Genomic DNA, 8145 nt, shown 5'->3' with positions numbered 1-8145 from the left:
CCTCAAAGGAAAGCATCTTTGTCCAGTCAGTCCAATAGCATCCTTTGGTTGTGTTGTGGGGGCAGTAATAATAGACTTCAATGCCTCAAATTTCTCAAAAATTATATATAAATCACTGATATGTCATTCCCAAAGTGCTGCAAACAATTTGTATGACCTGTAAATGGACCCAAGCCTAAGGATATCCTGCGCCAAAATTATTGTTTTTTGAAATAAGGTCTTCGCTTGAATAGTCGCTGAAAGTCGTTAAAAATTGCACGATAACTTTCCACTTCTTATATAGGTGATGTCAAGAAACATTATTTTGAGTAAAAATCGCCTTATAATCCTAACAACTTCCACCAACTGCTGTAATACAAACAAAATAATTTTTATTGTGCCTATATAGCTAAGCCTTTATTTTCCTTGAAATATCCATGTCACTCTTCATATGGAGATGAGATCTGCAAGGGTCCTCCCAGAAACAGAAGCCACAAGAAAAAATTAACTTACCCAAGTTAAACACATCCATATCCAACAGTCACCCCAATCCAAATAACAAAGGGCATATTAAAAGTTTAGTCCACCTTCCAAATTCCTACCTACTTGCTTTATGTGTTCTTTTCCGGGAGCAATTTTGGCTTATGGTGTAATGTATGTGTCCTAAAACATGAAACGGGTTACATCATGAGCTTGTGAAATCGAAACAGTACTGACTTATAAGTTATATTTAATTGCCAGTGGCAAGAGAGAAAAAAAAAATCAAGAAAGACTGCAATTTATTGAGGTCGTAACATGAATATTTTGTTTGAATCCCAAATAACTCTCATAACCCCAAGCTTTTTCTCAGCATCTTCAAATGAAGCACCTGTGGTTTCAGAAGGATGAGGAAGCTTCACCCATCCGTCAGCCTTTAGGTCAACGATATCGACAACACATGTTCCCAATTCCTCCAATCTCTTTTCGTACCATTTATCTTGTACCTGATGTACTTTTCCCTTACCGATCACTGCACCTACCAGGCTTGCACTGAACAAAGTGTGCAGCACCATAATCAACAGATTCTGGAGCCGCTGGGTTTTCACTGGTGTGCAGTCCTGACATGAGTCTGTCATAACCATATTTTAGAAAAATAATTAAATATTATTTTTAAAACGATTATGATTTGTATTTTAAAAACTTATGGTGATTTGAAATTGATTTGAATAAAATGGAAAATGAGTCGTCATCGACTTTTGAATTAGGTAGGTTGAATATCTAAAAATATTTTTTAAAAATAATTTTAAGAAAAATCATTTTTAAGACAAAAATAGTTTGAGTTACCAGAAATTCAATTTGATAGGTCAGGGAGTCGGTTATACATAGGGAAGGATTATCACCCCCCATAACGCCCAAAATTGGTACTGTGTCGCTTACACGTTGTCGTAAATGGTGGAAATTACAAATTTAATATAAATTTAAAATATGATCCGTTTATTGAAATTTAATTAATTTACTTCGAATTAATTAATTAGAGAAAATTCTTTAACTCGAAAAGAAATCTCGAAATTAGCAATCCTCCATCGGGAAAGCTAACTCGACTATTTCTTGTCAGTAAAATAATATTCCCTCATAATTAATTGTAGAAGATGCAAATCGAATATAAAATGAAAAACGATCTTTGCATAAAATGAATCGCTATTTAGTAATATGTATAGAATTGTTCAACTTAAAATTAAAGGATTAATTAGCAAAATAAAATCAATTTATTTCAAGTTCGTATTTGGTTCGAACGTCATATTATATTGTATCATTTCGATCAAGTGATACTTTCTACGCCTGTTCTACAAATATGAGTTCTTGAAATATATTCGAGTAATATTTAAAAATAAAGGCATACAATAAAACAAATGTGAATGGACATAGGTAAAATGAAATATTTACAATAAATAGAGCTAATAATATTTATTTACAAATACAAATAACTACAATATGTGAAACCATGTTCATACACAAAAGACTAAAATGAAAACAAACAAACATTACAAACAAAAAAATATAATGACCAAAAAAGTATGCACTTGAAGTTACAAAGACCAAAACAACAAAAACATAAAACTAAAGACTAAAATAATAATAACAAAAAGTTAAGGGACTAAATATAAAATACATATATTTAAGGGACTAAAATGACTAAAATAGAAAGTTTAAGGACCAAAATAGCTAAAACATAAACTTACAAAGATAAAATAACAAAAACATAAACTTAAAGGACTAAAACAATAATTATAAATAAACTAAAGCCCAAATCTTAAATATTAAATAATACAAGTACTGGAAATGGAAATAACCAATAAATTATAATAAAGGACTAAAATGAAATGAAAGTAAAACATACATGCATAATCCATGATTTAACCTAAAATACATAGTAGTGACCAAAACAAGAGTTTTATAAATACTGAGTACAATACATAAACTTACATAATATAAGCAATAAACAGACAAGTGACCTTAATACAAAGTTTACAAATGTAGAGAATAAAGTAAGAAGTATATAAATTACAATCGGTGTCAAAAATAAAAAGGTACAAAAACCCGAATCCCCAAAACATAGTTTACCCATTCGTAAAACACATAAATCCCCCTCCCTAAACGACAACGTTTTGGTTGGGGGATATAAGCCCAAAATCGGGCTCTTCTTCTCTCCACTTTCTCATTTCTCTCATTTCAGCCAAAACAGAGAAGAGAGAGAGATTTAGAAATCTCTCAACCTCTCCTCGTCGAGGAGGGGAGCCACGGCGGAGCTCGCGGTGGCAAGCAGCGGAGCACGGCGGCGCCGATGGCCGGAGGAAGCCAAAGGGACCCCAAAATGTTCCTCTCCTTCCCCTATACTCAAAACCGCACTTCGTTTATCCTAAAAACTCACCTAGCCCCTTAGATCTAGAGGTTTACCTTCGAAAGTTTTGGCGACCGGCGACCGTCGGGGTTCTCGATCTTCAAACCGAGGTAAAATTATCTCATATTCTCTCTTTTTCTTTTAGTTTTCTATTTTTTTAGTTTGGGCTTCGAATCATTCACCCTCTCTCTTGATTTCTTTTTTTTATGTTCTTCTCTCGGTTTCTCTCCTTATTTTTCTCTCGTTTTTCCTTGAAAACCCGAATGATCCCCAATGGTTCTCTCTGCCTTCTTTTTATATGTTTGTTATGATTGGTGATTTGTTGATTAAACTCTTCAGGTAGGGTAATAATATCTTATCTTCTAGATAATATTTGTTGTAGATTTGTTCTCTGTGGTGATTGATTGAGTCACTGTTGGTGCGGGGAAATAGTCAGCAGCGGCGGTGTCAGGGGAGACATGGCGGTTGTAGTATCATACCCTAAGGTTAGAGTTTCAGAAACCCTAAGGGACCGGATCGGATCCTGCATCGGGTCGGATCCGGGTAGCTTGGTCTCCTGATGGGCTGCTGGAGTTGATACAGAAACCCAATGGGTTTTCATGTGGGCTTCGGGTTAAGCCTGGGTTGGGCCTTATAATTACTGAGCCCGGTCTGCTGGGTTGTTAGGCTTGGGTCACCTACAACAAAATGTAATATGTAATTTAATAAAAATAATAATAATAACTAATAATAATAATAATTAATAATAGTAATAAAATTAAATAAAAAGAAAGACCCGGACAAAAACGAGTGTCTATATCTGCCCCTCTTTGCACATTCTTGTGTTAACAAGAATATGGCAAAGACGACAAGACAACACGTTTTTTCACGTTTTTGTCTGATTCTATCCCTTTTATGCTTAGAAATTGGATAATGTTAGTTGTTGGGGATGACACTGCTCATACGTGATGAATAGTTTGGGTCGTCTAAGGGTGACATAGCTCCTACGTGATGAGGAGATCTAGTCAAAGGATGACACTACTCATACGTGATGAAGAGTTCTTGGCCATCTTTAGGAAGTGTGATAACTCAGTTCCTACGCGATGAGGACGGCTGGTTATCTAGGGGTGACACTGCTCCTATGTGATGAGAAGGTCTGGTCGGGGGATAACATGGTTCCTACGTGATGAGAACGGCTAGCCATCTTTAGGAGTGATGATAACTCGGTTCCTACATGATGAGGACGACATGTTATCTATGGTTGACACAGCTTCTACGTGATGAGGAGGTTTGGTTAGGGGATGACACAGTTCCTACGTGATGAGGACGGCTGACAATCTTTAGGGATTTTGGTTTCAAGGGAAATCGACACAAAGATTTGTTTCAAGAAAAACAAACTCAAAGATGATGTGTTTCAAAAGTCGAAAGAGACGAAATTCGTTTCAATGGAAACGAATGAAATATGACTTTTAAAGGAAACGGTCTAAAGCGAGACAAAATTTGTTTTTAAGGGAAACATTTTCAAAGATCGGTGTTTCTTGGGAAATTGTCTCAAATGAGAAAAAATTCATTTAAAGGGAAACGATCTCAAAGATGTTTATTTTGTTTCAAGGGAAACAGACTCAAAGATGGTAAATTTTGTTTCCAAAGAAACAGACTCAAAGATTTTTCTCAAAAGAAACTGTCTCAAGAGAGACAAAATTTTGTTTCCAAAGAAACAATCTCAAAAGTTGGTTTTTCATTAGAAACTATCTCAAGAGAGACAAAATTTGTTTTTAAAGAAATAGGCTCAAAGATGATTTTGTTAATAGAAACAAACTCAAAGATTTTTTTTAAAAGAAATAGACTCAAAGATTTGTTTAAAGAGAAACTGTCTCAAGAGAGACAAAAATCGTTTTAAGAGAAAAAGATTCAAAGATTATCGATTTTGTTTATAGGGAAACAATTTCAGGATTTGTGTTTAAAAGTGAAACTATCTCATGCGAGACAAATCGGTTTTGAAAATCTCAAGTGAGATTAACTTTGTTTCAAGTACAACAAATTTAAATTTGTATCTCAGAGAAAAAATGTCTCAAGCGAGACGAAATTTGTTTTGAGAGAAATTGTCTCAAGCGAGACAAAAATTTGTTTTAAAATTTTTAAAATTTGTAGAAAAATATTTCAAGCGAGACAAAATTTTGTTTCAATAAAAACACCCTCAAAGGAGATAGAAAGTCTACTTGTTCCTTCATGTTGAGGAAATGTCTTGATTGTTGACTTTAGGAAGTCAAATCATTGCTTCTTCAAGTTAGAGACATCTGGTCATTTCCGAGCTTTGATTTTCTGAGAGATCAAAATGATGTATTTTTTACTGACTATATTGGATGTTAAGATGGATGTCAAGATGAAATTTATTTGATTTTTTATTGAATTTGTCCTCAAGTGAGGAGAAAAATGTCTTTAATATACATGATGATAAATGTTTGATGCAAATTTTATGTATCATGTATGTATGTATGTATGTGTATGTATATATGTATGTATGTATGTGTTGATGTATATTTTTCTCAATCTGTAAGGAGAATGGTTGCGAGAGCAGTCTTCACTCTATCATTGATTCAGTTTGTCTGCATTTCCACTAGGGTGAACTCTTGCAAACCTAGACATGAGACAATTTCATTTCCTTTCCCCATTAAATCTTTGCCCAAAAAAAATTAGCTTCTATTGCCCCAGCTTCGATTCTGAGCTTCGGAGAGATATTTGTTGAATTCCGAGATATGCCTCCAGAGAGATTATCTTGTTTGAAAATATTTTTCTTCTTTTGAAAACAACTTGACGAAGAAAGAATATGTGGGTTTTCATTGTCAAATGAACTAAAATAATGCCCATTCTTCGGTCTTACAATTGGAGCAAATCACAAAATATGAATTCATTGAATATCGAAAATCAACTGCTCTTTTAATCTTGATAGCTGCAAATCTTTGAAAAATATCAAGATCAAAAGGTTGGTTTCGAGGTTAGATACCTAAACTCTAGGGTTTGTTTCCTCTATTTGGTCGTCGTGAAGATCACCATATGCCCCTCTTTCTTGGTTTAGCATTTTAATCGGAGGCGGACAAAATATCACAAATAGCATAGTTAATTGCTAGACTCTTTAGAACACTTTTGTTTCAGTTCTCTGAAATCTTCCATTTGTTCAGGCTTCGTAGGTTCACCTAGTCAAGGTTGTGTAGAAATATCGGTCTAAAAATAAGATTTCTGAGTGCTCGTGTGAGTTCAACTATTATAAGCGTTCCTCAACTCCCTTAGTCCATATTCACCGAAACTCCTTATTTTAGTAAATTCGAATTAATTTGCCATTGTTTATCTAGCTGAATTCAGCTTTATTGTACATATATATTATAATTTCCTTTATTAGGCTAGTTGAAGGATTCATGTCGTCACAAAGTCTTCGACTTGACAACCACAGTGGAGCATACACCATATTGCCAAGTACCCGATCAATGTCATGGTTTGAATGTAATCTATTCATAAGGCCAGGGCTTTCGAGTTTGCTCTATTACCAATTGCTTTAGCGAAATAGCTCAGCTTTATTGTATACATACATACATACATATATATATATATATATATATATATATATATATATATATATATATATATATATATATATATATATATATTATGGGTATACGGATTCCATTTCTTAAGCTCACTGAGAAGAACCTATTATAGCCTTAGTGTTTGTTGAAAGTCATAAAATCTTATTGTTAGAGTTCAATTCCCAAGCAACTGACCTAAACTAGATTAGCCCACTTGACCATTCCATCTGATAAGATCATGATCATCACTGAACATCATTAACAGGAAGTAGAAACTAATTTGCTTTGCAATCTCATGTGCTAGTTGCCCCATTTTTTCCACTCCTAACACATACCTGAATGCCAAGATGATTTACTGTACATATAAGGAAAGATCTAGCTTGGTTCCTTCAAGAGAAGGGTATGGATTCTGGTGCACATTTAGATTAGGATCAAGGGGTCCTTGTTTTGCATGGGTTAAATCTTGTTATCTGTCAAAGATTAACAACCTTAATTATTAAAGAGCTTTTAATTAAGATGATGTTCAAAGAATTCAAAATTAGAATTTGCTCATTACTCATTTCCTTAGAAGGAAGCATTTTATTTAAAATGTTCAAAAGTCAAGTGATTTACAAACATTTAAGCATAAGAAGTACAAAAGAAAAATAAATTCAAACAAGATGATATGCATGAGAATGCAACAAAACTCCTGATGGATGCCCCAACCGACTCCTTATCAGAATGCCCCACTATTCATTGAAAGTCAATGCCCCTGAATCGATCAGATCTTGGACCTTGCGCTTCAATGCCCCACAGTTATCAGTGATGTGCCCTGAGCTCCCAATGTGATAGCTGCATATGGCATTAATATCATGGCCTTCAGGATATGGGGACTCTCTTGGTTTGGAATGAACTGGAGTCACGAAATTCATCTCAACTAGCGTTAGGAGACACTCCTCATATTTCATTGGATTTATAAAAGTCTCTTTATGGAATGCTTTATAAGGTTTGGTCGCCTGATTAGTTAGGTAAGATCATGCTATTTTAATCTCAGCTCTTTCCTCATTGTCGGTATGACTAGTGCCTCCTATCTGGCCATTCTTGATTGCTCTTTTGATCATTTCTCCACACATGGCAATGTTAGAGAAACTCTTCGTGGAAGCTCCAACCATGTAATTAATATATGGAGATTTTAATGTGTCAATGAATAGAGTGATGAACTCTCTTTCAGTCATTGGTGGATGCACTTGAGATGCAACATCCCTCTATCGTTGTGCGTATTTCGGAAGCTCTCACTATTCTTCATCTCCATATTCTGCATCGTTGTTCGATCAGGGTTATATCAGTCATATGTTTGTATTGGCACAAAAAAAGCACTAGCCAAATCCTTTCAGGAGAGGACTTGAGTACGACTCAGTTGATTATACCACTTAGAAGCGGGTCCAATCAAATTGTCTTAGAAACAGTGGATCAACATCTGATCGTTGTAGGTGTATCCAGCCATCCTTTGGATAAACATCGTGAGATGTGCATTGAGGCATCTGGTTCCACTGTACGTTTCAATCTCGGGCATCTTGAATTTGGGCGGGAGCACTAAGTCGGGAACTAATACTAGTTTTGTTGCATTCATTTCACTGTGAGAGCTCTGTCCTCTCATTCTACGGAATGTCTGTAACACCCCCAACCCGTATCCGACCCGAATACGAGTCTGAGGTGTCACATTGACTTTTCAAACTTTTACACTTAAAG

The 8145-nt window shown here is 35.0% G+C and overlaps 1 pseudogene; it reads right to left on the bottom strand.

Moving 5' to 3' along the window:
• Positions 1-733: 733 nt before the first annotated feature.
• Positions 734-8145, bottom strand: part of LOC120200489 — a 71783-nt pseudogene continuing 64371 nt past the window's right edge.

The sequence above is a fragment of the Hibiscus syriacus genome, unplaced genomic scaffold, assembly GCF_006381635.1.
Source record: "Hibiscus syriacus cultivar Baekdansim isolate YM2019G1 unplaced genomic scaffold, ASM638163v2 tig00005974_pilon, whole genome shotgun sequence".
Taxonomy (NCBI): domain Eukaryota; kingdom Viridiplantae; phylum Streptophyta; class Magnoliopsida; order Malvales; family Malvaceae; genus Hibiscus; species Hibiscus syriacus.
Note: the sequence above shows the minus strand (reverse complement) of the source record. Positions and strands in the feature narration are given on the sequence as shown.